This window comes from Lissotriton vulgaris, chromosome 2_1 (genome assembly GCF_964263255.1).
Source record: "Lissotriton vulgaris chromosome 2_1, aLisVul1.2, whole genome shotgun sequence".
Taxonomy (NCBI): domain Eukaryota; kingdom Metazoa; phylum Chordata; class Amphibia; order Caudata; family Salamandridae; genus Lissotriton; species Lissotriton vulgaris.
Window position 1 is genome coordinate 1,905,146,908 of NC_141687.1, and position 21,836 is coordinate 1,905,168,743.

A 21,836-nucleotide genomic window follows, 5' to 3' on the forward strand; every position below is an offset into this window, starting at 1 on the left:
GGACCAGGAGGGTCCGGGGTGCTCCTCTCGTAAAAAGGAGCAAAGACTAGTCTGGAGCAACCAGACCAGCAACGTTGGTTGTCGTTCGTCGTCAAAGAGTCACAAGCCAGCGGCTAGTGATCGGACAACGTGCTGAACAGCAAAGCAGAAGGGCCCCACGCAGGTCGTGGAGATGCTGGGAGGCTGCACTTCGGTGCTGGAGCTGCTCAGGGTCGGGGCTTCTCGGACCCCAGAGCACTCACCAGAGGATTCCTTCGGTGGTCGTGCTGGTTAAGAAAGCGTGCAGGTTTCGATGATGGCCGGTCCCTCGAGGTCTCGTCGCACCCACAGATCTCAGCTGAGCTGACGATGTGGGTAGAGGTCAGAGGTGCCAGGGAAGCCGGTTCTCGCCGAGCTGGGTCATCGGATTCCTGAGGAAGGACTTGCAGCAAACCGCAGAGTTCTTAGATGGTGCCTGCGGATGCAGGGTGACTACTCCTTAGCCACAAGGGAGAAATCTTGAGAAGAGTCTCGAAGTCCTTTCATAGAAAGTATTCTTGATTCAAAGATGATTTAATTTGGAAGGGTCCCCGCTCCGGCCTTTATCCTAAAGAAAGGGGTGGGTACGTGACTAGGTCCTGCCCTAGGGGTGGGACCAGGAAGGGGGGGTAGTTACGCCCCTCTCCCCTGCCGGACTTTCCCCAGGTCAGGGGCTGCGCGCCCCTGGAACTGGTTCTAGCTGGAAGATGCGTAGTGAGCACCGGGGTGCCACGCCGCAGTCACCTTCCTGTAAAGCCCTGCCTACCCAGGATACACAAAACCCTGTCTGGGATGGAGCGAACACCGTCCCGGACAGGAAACCCTTTGTCCAAGCTCTCCTCGCTGGAAGGACTCCCAGCAGCAGGAGGCCAGACTCGTGTCTGTGGTGGCAGCGTCCATTTTGTGGAGCTGAGGCTTCAGTTAACTTTAACCGGGGTTCCCTCTAGAAGGGCGGAATGCTAACCTCGTTTCCAGCATTGGTGAGGGGGCAGCATCCCGATTCGTATGACACCTTACTCGACATGTCTTGATAACGCGATACCGAAGTTACCGAGATGGTACGCGTTAACATGGAACAGCCATTGGGTCTTGGTTCCGCAAGCTGCAACCGGGCTCGGCTCGTGCCAGAGCCCAATTCACACGGTTCCAGGCACTCTGCCTTCAGGATTGTCAAGGCCTGCCATAGGAGTGACTGATAGGAACTCGGGTGTCCATTTTAAGGTTAGATATAGGGATACTATACCTACAGCAACGGGCGAGTACGCCACGTTGCCCCAGCTGTCGTGCAGCCAGTTGTGTCAGATTTAGATGGCCATCCAGGGGTGGCATAATACATGCTTCAGCCCCTGGTAGGCCCTGGGTACACTGATGCCCTGAGTTACAGGGTCTGACAGGGTGGCCCAGTTCCAATTGGGTAATGCACCTAAGGTACACATATCAATTTAGCGAGAGAACAGCTAGGCTGTGGGTCTGATTGGCAGGCCCACAGCCCGAGAAAGTCGTAAACCAGTGAAACAAAAGCAAAAAAAGTCTGGGTGATCATAGGATTGCAGACCCTAGTCTCCAACAGTAGCCACCCTGCACCCGCAGGCACCATCTAAGCATCGCAGTTTGCTGCACGTCCATCCTCCGGATCAAGACTGCCCAGCTCGACGAGACCCGGATTCTCTGGCATCTCTGACCTCTACCTGCATCATCAGCCCAGCTGAGATTCGTGGGTGTGACGAGACCTGAAGGGACCGGCCATCTTCAAAATTGCACGACGCTTAACCAGCATGACCACCGAGGGATCCTCGAGTGAGTGCTTTGGGATTTGAGAAGCCCTAACCCTGAGCAGCTCCAGCACCGAAGTCCAGTCCCCCAGCATCCACGAGATCTGCGTGGGGCCCTTCTGCTCTTTGCTGCTCACCGCGTTGTCCGGTCACTTGCCTGCTGGCTAGTGGCCCTCCTGACGACGAACCACGACAATTACACCGCTGGTCTGGTTGCTCCAGACGGGCCCTTGCTCCCCTCTAACAGAGGAGCACCCCGGACCCTCCTGGTCCACTCCAGACGCCATCTTGACTCCACCGCGTGGGCTTGCCTTTGCCAAGGTTTGTTGCCCCAATCCTGGGTCCAGCATTGACCAGCTTATAGACCAGCTATCCTAATGGTAGCATGGACAAAGCAGTCTTAGGCTAAACCCCTTTGGCATGTGAAGCCAGCTGTTTTACCACATATAATCCCTTGAATACCAAATGAAAGGACACCACACAGGTTGTTATGAAAATAAACAAGATATTTATTACTAACAAAACACCTCTGAACTCTTTATGAGATCAGAGGGCTAAGCACATGACAAGACTCTTAAGAAAAATACGATAAGTTGCACAAATTACAATGGTGCCCTAGGGGCACGACAAACCATAAACTAAGTAAATGGTATAAGGAAATCGATAGAAGGAATGGAGCTGTCCAGAGGCTGTAGGATCACTGGGACTACACTACCCTAACCTTAGGTAAGTAGCAGGAGGTCCACGGGACGCGTGTGCAGAGTATGAACTCACACGCGAGATGCTGGACAAAGTCAATGGACAGTACAAATTACGAAAAGGTAAGTAAAAGACAGTTCCGACTAGCTAGGACTAAAACGACTGAATACCTGGACACTAGGAGAGTCATTCTACCCTTGAGCACCGAAATGCTCTTGTTACTTCACCCATGGGCTGCTGGTGCATAGGTGTGAAAGTGTGTCGGGTTTCTGCGTTGAAGTCTATGGAGCCTTGAAGAAAGATGCTGCAGGCGACCAGGAGGAAGCTGTCCGGAGTGATCCAAGGGTGGATCGAGGAAGATGAAGACCTGAAAGCAGAGGGGACAATGTTCACAGTCACTAGCCAGTGACCGGAGTGGAACCAGGAAGGAACCAGATGCGGTAGACGTGATCAGGTGAAGAGTGGACGCTTGACTCTGCAGCCACGTTGACCAGGTGGTGTCTTCGACGACCAGGATGGAGGCACGAGCTGTCCCACGCAGGCTCTCGCTGTTGGTGGTGTTGGTTCCGGATTTGGCATCAACAGGCCTTGGCAAAGGCAACCCACGTGGTGAGTGGAAAAGACATCTCATGCGGACCAGGAGGGTCCGGGGTTCTTCTCCTTTGCAGGGAAGCAAGGGCCAGTCTGGAGCAACCAGACCAGTGGTGTGGATTTCGTGGATCGTCGTCTAGAAGGTCACTAGCCAGCCGGCAAGTGACCATACAACGCGTCGAGCAGCAATCAAGCAAAAGGGCCCCACGCAGATCTCGTGGATTCTGGAGGGCTGATCTTCTGTGCAGGAGCTGCTCGGGGTTGGGGCTTCTCAATCCTAAAAGCACTTTCTCGAGGATGCCTCTGAAGTCGTGCTGGAAGCGAAGTGCAGTTTCTCCAAGATGGCCGGTCCAACGTGTCTCGTCGCACCCACGGATCTCAGCTGTGCTGCAGATGTAGGTAGAGGTCGGAGAGGTCTGGAAGTCCGGATCTCATCGGGCTCTGAAGTCTGGTTCCAGGCAGGAAGGACGACAAAGTGAACCGCTAGGACGCTTGATGGTGCCTGCTTGTGCAGGGTGGTCACTCCTTGGCCACAAGGGAGATTTCTTCATTCTTCTGTGGAGCAGAACGTCGAAGTCCAGAGTTTCTTCTTTGTAGTTTCAAATCAGGATTAATCTAATTTGGAATGGGACCAGCTTCTACCTTTATTCTCCTAAAGGGGGCTGTACTATGACTAGGTCCCTCCTATGGGTGGGACCAGGAAGGGGGGTGGTTACACCCCCTATCCTTTGTCCGGTTTCGCGCCAGAGCTGGGGCTGGAGTGCCCCAGCAACTGGTTTGAACCGGGGTATGCACAGGGACACCTTTTGTGCCCCAGGCATGTCTCATTCCTTTCAGCCTGTCCTACCTCAATACACAAAATCCTGTCTGGGGTGGTGCTAGCACCTCCCAAGGCAGGAAACCCTTTGTACAAGCCTCCCTCGCTGGAAGGACGCCCAGCAGCAGAAGGTCAGACTTGTGTCTGTGGTGGCAGCATCCATTTTGTGATGCTGAGACTCGAGTTGACTTTAACCGGGGTTCACAGTTACATACATGTCGTATCCCTCTAAAAGGGTGCAATACTACCCCCGTCGCCAGAATTGGCGAGGAGGTAGTATTCCAATTCGTATGACACCTTACTCGACATGTTTTGATAAAGCCAAACCAAAGTTAGCATTAACCACGATGATTATAATGCACTTGAAGGGTATATGATATGGCTATATCATAGAACAGCTATAAGGACATGGTTGGGAAAGCTGCAGACAGGCTCAGCTCATGCTAGAGCACCATCTCACATAAAACCAAGCACTCTGCCTTCAGGATTGTTAAGGCCTGCTATTGGGGTGACTTATAAGTATATATGTGTCTATATGTAATGGTAGGTATAGGGATACTATACCTAAGCAAGGGGTGATTACACAACCTTGCCCCAGCTGAGTGATCAGCCAGCTGTGTCAATGTGGATGGCCAGCCAAGGGTGGCATAATACATGCTGCAGCCCCTGGTAGGCTTTGGATGCACCTATGCCCTGGGTACCTATGGTACACTATACAGGGGCTCACAAAGGTGACCCAATACCCAATTGGATATGTACCCAAAGTACATGGTATGAATTTAGAGAGAGAACAGCTGGGATGTGGGCCTGATTAGCAGTCCCACAGCCAAACTAAAGCCGAGAAACCAGTATATCAGAGCAAAAAGTGGGGGTGACCATAGGAAGCAGACCCTACTCTTCCTCATATGGTACTGAGGTACCCAGGTCATAGGTACACCAGGAGCCTCCAATGTGCTGCAGTATGTATCGTGCCACCCATGGGTGTCCAATTAAACTCTGCTATTGCAGCCTGTGCGAGATGGTGCTTTCACCCCTAACAACCAACATATGTTTCCTTGTAACTGAGGTCACTGCACTTAAAGCCTATTAGTCGCCCCTATGGTAGGCCCTTCAGTCCTGAGGGAATGTTGCTTGATTACAAGAGTGAGGGTGCCTCTGCATGAGCAGGACACCCCTACAAACCCTAGAGTCGATTCTCCAGGCTTTCTAAGTGTGGTCAACCATTCTAAGGTATTTAGTGGACATCAGTCTTTACGAACTATCCAACTATATAACAGCTACACCGAACCTGGCCATGTTTGTTATCAAACATGTTGGAATCATACCCCCACACTGATTCCAGAGCTGGAAGTATGATCCTTGTACTGTGGGGGTCCTTAGGGGACCACCTGTACTCCAAGTAACAGCCATTCAGGGTCTGAAAGCTAGCTTGTGCTGCTGCCGACCACAGATTCTACCCTCTTGTTGTTGAGCTGAGCTAAAGCAGGGGAAGGTAGAAAAGGAAAATGCTACTTACCCAGTATGCATCTGTTCTTGGCATATAGAGCTGTAGATTCATATGCGTTAGCATAGATCGCCATCTGCTGTTGGGCCCGGATGTTTGCACTTTGTTTTTCTTCAGAGAAGTCTTTGTAGTCACGAGGTAGGCGACTCCTCCCTTTGGTGATAGTGCGCATGGTTGTTTTGCCATGAGGGTGATGATGGAATTAGTAAGAGTAGAAAGAGATGTCCATATATAGTGTATCTAAGTAAGATAATACTGAAACAGATAAAGGTATCCGGGGAGGTGGGTGCATATGAATCTACAGCTCTATATGCCAAGAACAGATGCATTACTGGGTAAGTAGCATTTTCCATTCGAGGCATATGAGCTGTAGATCATAAGCGTTAGCATAGACTATACAGCAGTTATCTTCCCAGAAGTGGCTAACCTGTATCATTTGCAGTGATTTGAAATAGTGTTCTTAAAACTGCCTGGCCCACACTAGCTTGTTGTTTTGCTAACATATCTACACAATAGTGCTTTGTGAATGTGTGTGATGTAGACCATGTTGCAGCCTTGCAGATGTCATCTAAGGGTATGTTCCCTAAGAATGACATAGAAGCCCATAGTTTACGTGTAGAGTGCACTCTAGGGGGAATTGTTAAAGTGCGTTTAGCCTTGAGTGGATGCACTTAAATATCCACTGTGCAATACCTACTTTTGAAATGGGATTGCCTTAATGTGGTGGGGAAAAAGCAATAACGAGTTGTTTTGTTTTCCTAAAAGATTTGGTTCTTTCAATGCAATAAAGTATAGCTCTTTTTACATCTAACATGTGAAGAGCACGTTCTGCTACTGAGTGTGGTTGAGGGAAAAAAAAGGGCAACTCAACAGACTGGTTGAGATGAAAGGTATAAATGACTTTGGGTAAACATTTTGGGTTTGTCCTAAGAACCACTTTATTGTGGTGAATTTGTAAAAATGGTTCTTGTATGGTTAGTGCCTGGAGCTCACCAGCTATTCTAAGAGATTTGATAGCTATAAGAAAGGCTACCTTCCATGTCAGAAACTGTAGTTTGCATTTGTGCAAAGGCTCAAATGGCGGGCCCATGAGTCTTGTAAGGACTATGTTAAGATTCCACACTGGAGTAGGTGGAAGTCTAGGAGGAATGATTCTTTTGAGACGTTCCATAAAGGCTTTGATAAAGGGTACACAAAACAAAGACGAGTGTTGTCTGTTTTGGAGGAAAGCCGATATTGCGGCAAGATGTAATCGTATATATGTATATGCTAAGTTAGCACGTTAGTGTAACAGAAAGCAAATTATATTTTGAGTAGAAGCATCTAATGGATTGATTTTATTGTTAGTACAATAAATTACAAAGCGTTTCCATTTTACTGCATAGCATGTTCTTGTGGTAGGGCGTCTAGCCTCTTTAATGACGTCAATGCAGTCTGAGGGGAGATTAAGGTAGCCAAACTCTATGATTTCAGGTGCGAGATAGCAAGGTTGAGTTGATTGGGATCTGGATGTCTTATCTCTCAATGTTTCTGAGTGAGAAGCTTGGGGGAGATGTGTAACTTTTGATGAGGATCTACTGATAGTGCCAACAAGGTTGTGAACCATAGCTGTCGAGCCCATGTGGGAGCAACTAGGATCATTGTGAGGGAATGTTGTTTGAGCTTCCGAACCACTAATGCAATTAGCAGGAGAGGTGGAAAAGCATAAGCACATTTCGCTGACCAATTCATCTAGACCGCATTGCCTTTAGGCAATGGGTGTGGATACCTGGATGCAAAGTGTGGGCATTTTGCGTTGAGGTGTGTGGTGAACAGATCTATTTCTGGAAAGCCCCACATCTGGAAGAATGGGAGGAGCACTTGAGGATGTAGTTCACATTAGTGGACCTGTTGTCTTTGAAGACTGAGCAGATCTGCAATCTGATTGTTTACTCCTGGGAGATGTTCTGCAAGGAGATATATCTTTTGAGGTATGGCCCATCTCCATATGCATTGAGCTAGATGTGAAAGCTGTAGGGAGTGTGTTCCTCCTTGTTTTTGTATCTAGTACATTGCTGTCATATTGTCTGTACGGACTAGAACAGCTTTGCCTACTATGTGTAGTTGAAAAGCTTTCAATGCCAGAAAAATTGCTAGCAGCTCCAGATAGTTTATGTGGAGTTGTTTTTGTTGTAGTGCACATATGCCCTGAATGGTATGCTGTTGAAGATGAGCCCCCCAACCAGTGAAGGATGCTTCTGCTGTGAGCACAAACTGTGGAATCGGGTAGAGAAATGGCTGCCCTTTGAAAATATTTTGTGTGTTCCACTACTGGAGACTGCGGTGAGTGAGGCCGTCCACCAACACCAGATTGGTTAGCTGACCATGAGCCTGGTTCCACTGACGAGCTAAGCATTCTTGTCGGGGATGCATTTGGAGTCTTGCTTAAGGAACAATTAGAATGCAAGACGCCATCATTCCGATCAACTGCACTTGTGCTGGTAGTAAGTGCTGTGGATGAAACTGTGATATTAGTGTTTGCATGCTGCGTATTCTGACTGGGTTGGGGTACGCTAGAGTTTTGCAAGTGTCTATTGTGGCTCCTAGGTATGCTTGCGTATTGGACGGTTGACGATGAGACTTGGTGAGGTTGACAGTGAATCCCAAGTCGTTAAGCAGCTGAACTGTCTTGTGAGTGTGATGTATGCAGCTGTGTTGCGACTTGGCTTTTATTAGCCAGTCGTCTAGTTATGGGAAGAAGTGAATGTGTTGTCTTCTTAAATGAGCTGCGACTACTGCTAGGCACTCGGTGAAGACTCTAGGTGCTCTAGTTACCCCGAATGGGAGGACTTTGAATATGTAATGCTGTCTGTCCACCACAAACCTGAGGTATTTCCTGTGAGCTGGGTGAATGGGAATAGGAAAGTAGGCTTCCTTTAAATCTAGGGTGGAAAGTAAGTTGCCTAGCTGAACTAATGGGAGCACCTGCTGAAGGGTGATCATGTGGAAGTGGTCCGATTGAATGTAGAGGTTTAGTTGTCTTAGGTCCAATATGGGCCTGTGGGAGCCGTACTTTTTGGAAACAAAAAGTATAGGGAGTACACTCCCATTCCTTGATGACGTAATGGGACCGGTTCTATTGCATGTTTGTGTAACAGAGAGAGAACCTCTTGTATTAAAAGGGTGAGGTGTTCTGATGACATTACACGCTGTCTTGGGAGGATTGCTGGTGGGGTGCTGGTAAGTTCCATGCAATAACCATGTTGAATAATTTGTATTACCCACTTGTCTGTGGTGATTGAATTCCAGACAGGCAGGAACTGTGAGAGTCGTCCCCCGACAGGTGTTAAACGATAGGGGGTAGAGGAGGGAAGTCATTATTTATTGGCAAGGGAAGTGCGGGTGGAATTACCTCTGCCTCGTCACTTGTTATTATTTCCCCTGTAGCCTCCTCGAAAATAACATCTGGAGGAGGTGGACTGGTTGTTTTTATTAGAGGAGGAGGGAGTCTCTGAACACACAGTTTATGAGCCACCTCTATAAGAGACCTGCGAAAGGAACCCCTGCTGGAAGGTAATTGCAAGGACCCCATTGACTTAGCAGTTTCGGTGTAATTTTTCATTTTTTCAAGGTGGCCCAAGCAGATGTTCTTTATCAAAGGACTTATTGGGTATGGAAGATTGGACCTCTTGCTTGGATCCAGAAATTCGAAGCCAAGTGTGCCAGCGTAATATTATGCTGGTTAAAGTGAGCAGGGTTTTAGTACACAGGTAGTAGTGGCGCTCAGCTAGTATTTACGTCAGATATTAGAGTGGACATAAATTTGATATGGTGCTGGCAGGGAAGGGGAGACCGGTCAGATTCACCGACGCCAGGACGCCGTACCTCTTCAGATCAGTAATATTGGATTGCACACACACATGCATAACCGAGGTGATTGTTCTCGACATGTAATAGTGAAGATTGAGAGGATTCCCTTCTTCAACTTGTACTGGCATCAGGATCTTTACTCTCCAACTATTAGCTCGCAATTGATTTGGAATTTCTACCTTTTCACCCATTATTTTGGATATACGACTTGCCACCCAGACCCATTATACCCATACCGGGTTGGAATTATCACCGGCGTTGGGATACCAATGATCTTAAACTCAGCGACAGGGCCCTGAAGAATCAGAGAACACTGTTCCTCTGATGAAACACGTATCGGCTGGCTGTGTGTTTTGCTTGATGACCAATTAAAGACAAAAAAATATTTCACCGCTGGATCAGTTATTTTTGCTTTGAAAGAATATACACAAAGGGGCAGATTTATGTTAACTGGCGCATCCCCAGGGATGCGCCAGTTAACATGCGCCACAGTGCGCCACAGCTCCGCCAGCCATGGTGCGCCGCATTTATAATGCAGCGCACCATGGTGCAAAAACGGCACAGATGCGTGACGCATCTGTACCGGAAATGTGGCGCATTGCTGGAGTTGCGTCGCAAGCGCGACACAGCTCCAGCAAGGCTCGGGGGTGCCCCATTTTAACAATGCTGCGTCAAGACCTACGCCTGCTTCAAGCAGGCGCAGGCTTTTGACGCAGCATTGGCTTAAAAGTGACTGAGTGAAATCTCATAGATTTCACTCAGCCACTTTTGCGAGGCGCACCTGCCCCAGAACGCCCACCCTGCGCCGGAACGCCCACAAGCGGCGCAGGGCTTTACAACGTGACGCATCTGCCTAGATGCGTCACGTTGTAAATCGTTCGTAGGGATGTGCCACGTTTACGCCGCCTTGCGTGACGCAACAGTGGCGTAAACGTGGCGCAAGGGCCTCATAAATCTGCCCCATAGTGTTTTGCTACATTGTATGAGTGCGCAGGTCCGCTGCTAATAGTATGCTGGTGTTGATGGCACGAGATGCTTTGTCTGCTGCATCCAGTGCACATTTTTTGGTGATAAGCTTCCCTTCTTGAATGAGGTTGTTAGCCTCTGTCTTATACTGCTCAGGCAAGCGCTGGATGAGTTTTTCCAACTCATCATAGTGAGCTCTGTCGTAACGTGCTAACAGGGCCTGAGTATTGGCTATTTTCCAGTGGTTAGCAGCCTGTGACGCCACTTGTTTGCTTGATGCATCTCTTCATTGAGACTCCTTATCCGGAGGACGGGCGTCTCCTGCAGTTTGGCAATTAGCTTTTTTGCTGGCGTTAGATACGAAAAGAGAGTCTAAGGACAACTGTCGCCTAATATATGCATGGTCTGTAGGAGTGGGCTTGTACTTTTTATCCACTCTAGGGGTCAGTATTCTGGCTCTGACTAGGTCCTTAAAGGCCTCCTCTAAGTGTTTTATCATGCCTTTGAGCATGGGTAAAGTATTAGTGGAATTATGTGAATGTGTTAATGTCTTCACAAGAAAATCCTCCTCTAGAGGGTCTGAGTGTAGCTCCACCCCGTGGTATTGAGCAGCCCTGTTAATAAGCTGTAGAAAGCCTATATTGTCATCAGGTGGGGAGGGTCTGCAGGGATATAGGTCTGGGTCACTATTGTGATCTGGGTCCTTATTGTAATCTTCCCATGGATCAGCGTCATGTGGAATGTCTTGTGGTGTATCCTTATGTTCGTCCCCATCCCCATAATTATCCTGCTGTGGTTCAGGTGAAAATGGAGGTGGTGGTGAATTTGATGGTGTGATGAGTAGATGAGGGTTAGGTGGAGGAGAAGGAGATATATAGGGGGGAGAAGGGTTAGTACCCATATCCTTCTTTTTCAGAGAACTAGGACAGTCCTCTGAGAGATGCAGCTTCCATTTTTTTGGAAGAGGGGCTGTAATGTGTCCAGTGCAGTCTTTTCTGTTTTGGGTCCAAAACTGTGTCTTCGGATGGAAGTTCCTTGGAAGGAGTGTCTCTCCTAGAAATGGATTTAGGTGTGGAAGATTTATGAGGGTCTTTGTGCGCCAAGTGCTCTGAGTCCGAATGCTTACTTTTGTGTTTAGAACCTGAATCTTTCAGCACGGGTTGTTTTGGCTCCCAGTGTTTTGGTGCGGAGGTTGACGGCTCCAAGGTTTTAGGTGCTGAGGATTTTGGTGTGGACGATTTCAGCTCAAAAGCTTTTTTCGGCTCCAAAGCCTTCAGCGCCAAAGGTGTCTTCTTTGCTGGCAATGTAGGGAGTGGCACATTGAACGGCTTATGTTTTAGTGCCCAAGGTGGTGTTTCGAGCCCGAGCCGGAAGGCTTGTGCTTATGTTTTGTAGCCGGGTCAGAGGGCGGGGCATCAGAAACGTTTTGTCGGCGTTGACCCGAGCCCAAGTGCAGGGGTGATGCCGGACCCTTAGGTTTTTTGGGGTGCGTGGTCACATGGGGATTTGTATTCACGGTACGTTGACCTGGGGTGATGTTCCGAGACGGGGAGCAGTTCTTCTTCTTCGGCCTCTACGTCTGTAGGGGGAACCTCTGAATCTTCTCCAAAGATGTCCAGTACTGAGCCGCTGTCTTGTTGCATTTCGTGGCGTTGAGCCCAACGGTCACTAAGAGTCTTTTTCGATCGGAACGATCGACACGCTTCGCAGTCTTTCTCTTCGTGTTCCGAGGATAAGCACAGGTTGCAGACCTGGTGCAAGTCGGTGCGTGGGAACTTAGCGCGACACCCGGGACATAGTTTAAATGGAGTCCGTTCCATCAACTGCTGGCGTGGTCGGCATGGGTTGGCCCGAGAGCCCGCCTGGAAGTTCCCAATCGAAGGTTTTACAAATTCTACAATGTGCATCGAATGGGAAACCGCGATCGAAGACAATACTGTCGAGGATAGAGGATAGCGTGTTGAAGTGGTTTGAAAATGATACCGAACTAGAGGGCAGCAATACATATCCGAACCTGATGCGGTAAAAAAGAATCTGGGGGGGGGGCGTGTCCAAGATGGCGACGGAGTAGGACGCTTCTCCAGGTCCCTCCGGCGCCACGTTCTTCATAGCATTGTACAGCGCCCTCTCGGGGGCACAGCTTGCCACCGGACTGCCTGGGGGAGCCCCGTGAGGTGATCCAGACCCGAGCGGCGTTCTTCCAGGGCCCCTAGTTGCCCGGAGAGCGGAAGTAGCAAGAACGACTGCTGAGGGCCGCTGGGCATGGAAAACTGTGGCGGACGGAGCGGAGGGTCTTCGGAGGTGCCGCCGCCGGGTCCCGTAAGCATTGCCCGTGGACACTGGAGATCCCGCTGCCCCCGAAGCAAAGTACGGCAGTGAGGCAGCGGTAGCTTCGGGGACTCTGGAGGCCGGGAGGATCTGGGACGCACGTCCGGCGGCAAGGGGGGAGTCCCGGCGACCTGCATCACCCGAGGTCGGGGATTGGCGGCCTGGTGGTACCGGCCCCTCCCAGTGGAACACCGGAGGTCTCGCCGCTCGGATCCCAGTAACGGTGAAGTAGCGCTACTGCCGAGGTCCCCACGACCGGGACGGCCTGTGCGGCGCGGCTGTGGCGTGAGGTGGAGCCGGCGGCCTGATCCAACCGAGGCCGGGGCTTACAGGCCTGGCCGACACAAGACCGGCAGCGCAGGGGGCTCCGACTCGGAGACGAAGAGTGGAGTGCTCACATGCTTGCATTTTGCATTTCCCACCGAGAGCGGCGTTGGACCTGGGGCGGACCCCGAGCAAGGAACGGGCCGGGAGATAGGCCTCACCGGGTCCTGATCGGGGGACTGAGTTGGAGCCGTTGAGTGGGGTTTGGCGGGACGGGGCCCGCATTCGTGACCTTCAGCTCTGGCACATTGACTTTGACCGTGGCCCCGCTCCTCCCCCCCCCTTATATCCCCCTGGACCCGGCACAGTTTTAGGAAGGAGAGCCCATGGTGCAGCTGAGATTTCCCTCCATTTGGTCTGGGACCGCGGGGGCCCTGAGTCTTGACTCCCCGGCGCGGTGGACAGTTGGTTGGTCTGCCCGGTGCCCTCACCTGAAAGGGGGGCACAGAGAGGTGCGCGGGGCATCTGGAGCAGCTCGTCGGATACAGCGAAATGGCAGGCAGGCTCCGCAAGGAGAAGGATAAGCCGGGCAAAGATGGCCACCCAGGGGGGACCTCCTCATGGACGCCGCCTGGGCCTAGTTGCTCCCCCAAACAAAAGAACGGCAATGCCCCGACCACCAAGGCCTTTATGCTGGAACTGTTTGCAGCAATAAAAGAGGATATATCGGAGCTACGCACCCAGCTCGCCTCGGATCTCAGCGAGGTTCGGAGAGATGTGGATGGCATTGGTGAGAGGGTGGCGACGCTCGAAGAGCATGACCTGGGCCTAGCAGGCGATGTCCATCAGTTGCAACAGGATGTCATCAGGCTTACTGAGCAGAACCTAGATCTCCAATCGCACACTGAGGATTTGGAGAACCGCTCCCGCCAGAATAACATCCGCATCCGGGCGGTGCCGAGCGGAGGGGAGGCTGGAGACCTGCGGGGCTACGTGGAGGCCCTTTTCCTACAGATCCTGGATGAAGAAGACTTACGAGAAATCCGCATGGACAGGGTCCACAGAGTAGGCTTGCCGAGAGGGGCCGGGGCTCCACCACCGGACATCCTATTGTGTGTAGGAGAGTAGGGTCTGCAATCCTATGATCACCCCAGATTTTTGCTTTTTGCTTCACTGGTTTACTACTACTCTGGCTGTGGGCCTGCTAATCAGACCCACAGCCTTGCTGTTCTCTCACTAAATTGGCGTGTACCTTAGGTGCATTTACCAATTGGTACTGGGCCACCTTATCAGACCCTGTAACTCAGGGCATAGGTGTACCCAGGGCCTACCAGGGGCTGCAGCATGTATTATGCCACCCCTGGCTGGCCATCTAAATCTGACACAACTGGCTGCACGACAGCTGGGGCAAAGTGGTGTAATCACCTTTTCCTGTAGATATAGTATACCTATATCTAACCCTAGAATAGACGCACAAGTTACTACTTGTGTAACGATATATCTGTAAGAGACATTAGTTAGTGATAGATTCCTTACCTTAGAATATCCCCAGGCGTCAGACTGGATCCGGAAACTTTTGCGTAGCAATACCCCTGCGCGCTGGTAGGCGTCGTCTGCGGCTCCGCGTCCGTCGTCGGCGTCGTGAGCGCCGGGATGACGTCGTCGGAGTACTTAGACGGCGCTCATGCGCGCTGACGTCAGTTCTGATAACACAGATTTTCCGCGCCAGATACGCAGAGCCATGATAGAACTAACACTGGTGTCATGAAACTAGGGCCCTGAAGCGGAGGACCTTAACCCTAGATATCGGTTCGCAGAACGGGGAGGATGGGTGGGCGGTAAGGAATCTATCACTAACTAATGTCTCTTACAGATATATCGTTACACAAGTAGTAACTTGTGCATCTGAAAGAGACACGTTAGTGATAGATTCCTTACCTTAGAATAGATACCCCAGCAATACCAACCCCGGTGGTGGGTCTGCGAACCAATATCACACCAGAAAGTCCTGGAGGACGGAACGGCCAAAGAAGCCATCCCTCCGGACTTGACTGTCCAGGCAGTAGTATCTTGCGAACGTGTGCAGCGAGGCCCACGTGGCTGCCTGACAGATGTCCTGCAGGGGGACACCGCGGCCTAGGGCAGTTGTCGTTGCCGTGGCCCGAGTGGAGTGAGCCCGCAATCCAGCCGGGGGCTCCTTCCTCGCCATGGAGTAACATGCTTGGATACACAAGATGATCCACCTAGAGATGGTCCTCTTGTGCACAGCCTTTCCCTTCTTCGCGCCCACGTAACCAACGAAGAGTTGGTCATCCACCCGGAAGTGGCGTGTGCGATCTAGGTAGTAGGAGAGCGCACGTTTTGGATCCAGACGGTGGAGCCTCTCCTCCTCTTTCGAGGGATGCGGAGGCGGAAAGAAGGTGGGCAAAGTGATGGACTGCCCGATGTGGAAGGCCGTGACAACCTTGGGCAGAAAGGAAGGTCGTGTACGTAACACCACCTTATCAGGATGAACAGACAGGAAAGGTGGAGAAGAAGAAAGAGCCTGGAGCTCACTCACCCTCCTGGCAGAGGTGATGGCAACCAGGAAGGCCGTCTTCAGAGTAAGGAGACGAAGAGGGCAGTTATGAAGTGGCTCAAAGGGAGCACACATCAGATAGGTGAGAACCAGATTCAAGTCCCACTGGGGCATCACGAAGGGAACAGGAGGGAACATGTGTGTGATGCCCTTCAGAAATCTACTCACAATAGGGGACTTGAATAAAGAAGGTTGATCTGGTAGCCTCAAGAAGGCTGATAGAGCAGAAAGGTACCCTTTAAGAGTGCCCAGAGCAGAGCCCTGCTGGGCAAGGGAAAGAAGAAAGAGCAGCACTTCCGAAAGGGGTGCAGAGAGAGGATCCACAGCCTTTGCTGTGCACCATGCCACAAATCTGTTCCACCGGCAGGCGTATACCGACTTTGTGGAGGGACGCCTGGCTGCCAGAATGATATCACAGACTTCGGGAGGCAAGTCAAATGGTCTCAACTGCCGCCGCTCAATCTCCAAGCTTGTAGGTGGAGACTGGACAGGTTCGGGTGCAGGACCGTCCCCTGCTGCTGCGACAGAAGGTCCTCCCGAAGAGGCAGACGAATCGGGGGATCGACTGACAAGCTGAGTAGCTCGGGATACCAGTATCTTCGTGCCCAGTCCGGAGCCACAAGGACGACCTGGGCCCGGTCGCGCCTGATCTTCTTCAGCACTCTGGGCAGAAGTGGTATAGGCGGAAAGGCGTACAACAGACCGCAGCTCCACTCGCGACGAAAAGCGTCTCCGAGCGAGTGCCGCCTTGGAAACTCCAACGCGCAGCTCTGCTGACATTGCGCGTTCTCTTCTGTGGCGAATAGATCTAACCAAGGCTCTCCCCACTGTCGAAAGAGACCTTGCGCCACGTCCGAGTTCAGACGCCATTCGTGATCCATCATGCACCGGCGGCTGAGTTCGTCCGCCCTGGCATTCAGAGAGCCTGCCAGGTGTTGAACCACCAGGGTCACGCCCTGATGTTCCAGCCACTGCCAGAGGCGCAGAGCCTCCTGGCAGAGGGTCCACGACCCCACACCGCCCTGTTTGTTGCAGTACCACATGGCGGTGGTGTTGTCGGTGAACACTTGCACTACGCTCCCCTTGACAGAGGGGAGGAATGCCTTCAGTGCAAGACGAATCGCCCGCAGCTCCAGAAGGTTGATGTGGAGCCGGGACTCCGCCGGAGACCAGAGGCCTCTGATCTCCGCCTCTCCCATGTGGCCTCCCCAGCCCTGGAGGGACGCGTCCGTCACAACTACGTGCTCCAGCTGGGGTAGGGAGAGGGGTCTGCCACTGACCCAGTCGCGGTCCGTGAGCCACCACTACAGTTGCTTCGCAGTGCCCTCTGAGATCAGGACATGTCGGACAGGTTGCCCTGATGCTGGGCCCACTGAAACTTCAGGTCCCACTGCAGAGCCCGCATCCGCCACCTGGCGTGACGCACCAGAAGGATGCAGGAGGCCATCAGCCCCAGAAGCCGCAGCGTCAACCTGACCGAGACCCGGGATAACGGCCTGAAGACAGGAATCAGAGCCCGAATATCCCGAACCCGCTGTTCGGGTGGGTAAACCCGAAACTGCGCCGAGTCGAGAACCGCTCCGATGAAGAGGAGCTTTTGAGAGGGACACAGGTGTGACTTCGGCACATTGATGGAGAACCCCAGCAAGTGCAGGAGGTCGGCCGTAGTCTGGAGGTGGCTGACGACTGACTGGGGCGAGCCCGCCTTCAACAACCAGTCGTCGAGGTAGGGGAAGACTGATATCCCCTGCCTGCGCAGATGGGCTGCGACCACCACCATCACCTTCGTGAACACCCGTGGGGCGCTGGCAAGGCCGAAGGGGAGCACGGTAAACTGAAAGTGCTCTTGGCCCACCATGAACCGTAGGTAACGCCGGTGGGCCGGCAGGACGGGGATGTGGAAATAGGCGTCCTGCAAGTCCAACGCTACCATCCAGTCTCCCGGGTCCAGGGCAGCCAGGACCTGAGCCAAAGTGAGCATTTTGAACTTCTCCGTCCGGAGGAAGCCGTTGACGTTCCGCAGATCCAAGATAGGGCGTAGGCCCCCTTTGCCCTTCTTGGGTACCAGAAAGTAGTGGGAGTAACAACCACGTCCTACTTCTGGCCCAGGAACGCGCTCGATGGCCCTCTTGGCCAAGAGGGCCGAAATCTCCTCTTGCAGAAGTTGCAAGTGATCCCCCGACACACGGTGGTATTGAGGTGGCATGGATGGAGGGGAAGACTCGAAGGGGAGGGAGAAACCCCTTCGGACAATTTGCAGCACCCACCTGTCCGAAGTGACTGTATGCCAGTGGGAGAGGTGATGGCGAACCCTGCCTCCCACAGGCGTCACATGGGCCTGAAAACTCGGACTAGGAAGGTTTTGAGGCGGGGGCTGCTGAGGGAGGTGTGGACTGGCCTCGCCGCTGGCCCCGACCACCGCCACGGCGGTTCCCACGGCCGCCACCGCGTTGCTGAACATTCTGTGGCGCGTGGCTGACGGTCCGTGGTGGGGCGCCCCTTCCGTGGCCACGAAAGGAGCGAAAGGCACCCGATTGCTGGCGTGGGGCCGTAAGGCCCAAGGACTTGGCCGTGGCCCTGGAGTCCTTGAAACGTTCCAGCGCATGGTCTGCCCTGTCGCCGAAGAGGCGACGGCCATCAAACGGAATGTCCAGGAGGGTGGCCTAGACATCGGCCGAGAAGTTGGCGGACCTCAACCAGGCGTGGCGTCGAACCGCCACCGTCGTTGCCATCGCCCTGCCCAGTGAGTCCGTGGTATCCAGCCCACACCGGATAGAGAAGCGTGCCGCATCTCGGCCGTCCGCAAGGGTTTGGCTGAGTTTAGCCCTGACCTCCTCAGGGCATTGTGGCAGCACCTCCGCAACCGTGTCCCACAGAGTGTGGGTGTAGCGGCCCAAGAGACAGTTGGTGTTCACAGACCGTAGCCCTAGGCTCACAGACGAGAAGACCTTCTTCCCGAACTGCTCATATCTCTTGGATTCCCTGTCGGGCGGGGCCGACGGGAATGCGGTTTGGGAGTTAGAGGCCTGGATGACGTGGCTCTCGGGGGTGGGATGGGTGGACAAAAAGCATGGGTCGCCCGGTGCCGGGCGGTAGCGTTTGCCCACGTTCCTGTCCACAGGGGGGCCTGTGGCGGGCTTGGACCAAGTGCCCAGCAGAACGTCACACAAGGCCTCATTGAACGGCAGGAGGGGCTCCGCGGAGCCGGACTGCTGTTTGAGGACCTCAGTGAGGAGATTAGTCCTCACGGCCGCGACGGGGAGCTGAAGGTTTAAGGCCTTAGCTGCCTTCGTCAACACTACGCTGTAAGCAGAACCCGCCTCCGAAGCCACAGTCGGGGGCGACGTAAATCCAGTGTCTGGCGAGGTGTCAATACCACTGGCCTCCCCAAGCTCATATGTCCAGTCCTGATGCGACTGGCAATCACGTGCCAGAGGGTCCTCGGACCCCTCCCATTGCTCCTCGTCACCTGGCTCCTGGAGACCAGGATTAACAGCCAGGGCCTCCTCGTGGAGAAAGAAGTCTCCAAAGGCCGACGGAATCGGCGCCCAGCGGCGCCCCTCCGACTCCTGAGTAGGACCGTAGGAAACATTGGGGTCGGCAATAGGCATGAGCGGATTTTGCGGATTGGCAATCCGCGAATTTGCGGATTTGCAAACTCGCAATCCGCAAAATCCGCGAATTCCCGCGAATTTGCGGATTTTTTTTTTTTTTTGTGTTCGCCCGTGTTTCTGCCAGTTCGCGAGGGTTTTTACAATTTCGCAATTTGCGAACTTACCTGTCGGGTTGCAAGTTTTGCGAACTTGTTGTTTCTACGTGTCCAACCTGTTTGGGACACTCTTCTTCATCACTGCCACTCTCTGTCACCACTGCCACTCTCTGACTACTCATGCCACCCTCTGGCCCACCCATGCCACCCTCTGTTTCATCACCACACCCTCTGGTTGTCCAGTGTACATTATTTTTGGCAAAGCAAAGCACACCTTCCCTGCCTCAAGTGACCTGAATTAATTTGGGGCTGATTAATGTGTCACAGAATATTTTTTTAGCTGGCACCTGCTTCCTTAGTGCGCCCTGATTAGTGATCTTTTGCACTTGCTAAGTGCTTTCATTGTTGCAAAATTAGTTACAACACCTGCCCTGCCCCAACTGACAATAATGAATTAGGGGCTGATTAATGGATTTTAACTTCCAGCCTGGCTCCTGCTTGTCTCCCTTAGCTGTAATTCAGGACCTTTGTGGCATATGTGTAACTATTCTGAGGTTCAGAGCAGGGTCACATAATAGTTGCAACTGGCAACTGAACTCTGGAGGGGCCCCTCAGGAAGCACTACAGGAAATGGCTACTAATGATGAGCCTGAACTTTTGAACCTGGTAAGTAGTTACTTTCAGTTTTGCTAAAATCGTATTTCTGCAATTTCGCACTTATTCGCGGGGCGCGAACTCACGCGAACAGTGCGAGCAGTGCGAGCAAAATCCGCTGCTCGCGGATTTGCGGATTTTTCAGGAAATTCGCAAAGCTCGCGGATTGCGGATTTCCCGAAAATCCGCAAAATCCGCGAGCGGAACGGATTTTCCGCCCATGCCTAGTCGGCAACCACATCGGCTGCCGGGGACGACACCTGAAGGGACGGCGCCAGCGAGGTCGTAAGGTCGACCGGCGGGGTCCCGGATCCGGAGCCGGATCCAGCGAGGTCGCGCGGCGCCGGGACCGAAGTCGCCAGCGGCGCCGGGCCCGAAGCACCCGACGTCGTCGGGGCCGAAGCGCCCGACCCGGAAGGACCTCCAGACGGAGCCGATCGGCCCGAAGGCGCCACGGGAACCGACTGAGGAGGGAGGGCCCTCATGGCCATGAGGTACCTCTCGACCTCCTCCTGCGACGCGCCGTGCCCAGGGACCCGAAGGTGTGGGGCAGGCGGCGACGCTTGCGACTCCCGCGGAGCCGCGTGGGCGGTGTCGCCCGAATCCCCGGCCGCATCGAGCGAGCGTCGGGGCGGGTCGGAGGACCGATGGTGTCGCTCCGACCTCTCATGCCTCTTACCTGAGGACTTGGAACCAGACGATCGGTGTCCACTTCCGGAACGTCGATGACTCCGACCTCGCGACCTGTCCCTCGACCTCCCGTGGGACCGGGACCGGGACCTGGAGCGGCGCGGGGCCGAGTGCCTCAGCTCGAGACGCTTGCGGGACCGCTCCCGCCTAGCCTTCGACGTCAGGGCCCGGCAGTCGACGCAGGTTCGATCGTCGTGGTCGAGGCCTAAGCACTTCAGGCACCGGCGATGGGGGTCCGTGACCGACATGAGTCGGCCGCACTTCGAACAAGGCTTGAACCCGGGCATCCCTGGCACCGATAGTCGAGACAGTCGACTAAAAGAGATCAAAAAGGATCAAAAACTTTTCAGTCAAAAAGTGACTGGGGGTAGAGCTTCTTCCGGATCTGCGCTAGCTGGCGCGGAAAAAAGAAGAACTGACGTCAGCGCGCATGAGCGCCGTCTAAGTACTCCGACGACGTCATCCCGGCGCTCACGACGCCGACGACGGACGCGGAGCCGCAGACGACGCCTACCAGCGCGCAGGGGTATTGCTACGCAAAAGTTTCCGGATCCAGTCTGACGCCTGGGGAATCTAAGGTAAGGAATCTATCACTAACGTGTCTCTTTCAGATACATGTATTCCTATCAGTCACTCCTATGGCAGGCCTTAACAATCCTGAAGGCAGAGTGCTTGGAATTATGTGAGATGGTGCTCTGGCGTGAGCTGAGCCCGTCTGCAGCTTGCCGAACCAAGTCCTAATAGCTGTTCTATGATAACGCGTACCATGTACTCTTAAGTGCATTATAATCCTCGCGGTTATTTGCTATCTTTGGTATCGCTTTATCAAAACATGTCGAGTAAGGTGTCATACGAATTGGAATACTAACCCCTCGCCAATTCTGGGGACAGGGTTAGCATTCCACCCTTCTAGAGGGACACAACATGTATGTAGACAGGGTTAGCATTCCACCCTTCTAGAGGGACACAACATGTATGTAACTGTGAACCCCGGTTAAAGTTAACTCGAGCCTCAGCATCACAAAATGGATGCTGCCACCACGGACACAAGTCTGACCCCCTGCAGCTGGGAGTCCTTTCAGCGAGGGGAGCTTGGACAAAGGGTTTCCTGTCAGGGGCGGTGCTAGCACCATCCCAGACAGGGTTTTGTGTATCCTAGGTGTGAGAAGGTGGCCTGATATGCAGTGCTCACTATTCTAGTGAACACTATGTATCAGTCCAGCAACCCTTATTGATGATTGGTTGTAAGTCAACCTTATAGACCAGCTATCCTAGTAGCGTGGATACGAGCAGTCTAAGGCTAACGACTCGAGAGGGCGTGTTAAGCCAGCTGTTTACCACACATATACCCCTTGAATACCAAGTGAAAGGACACCACACAAGTGTTATGAAAATAA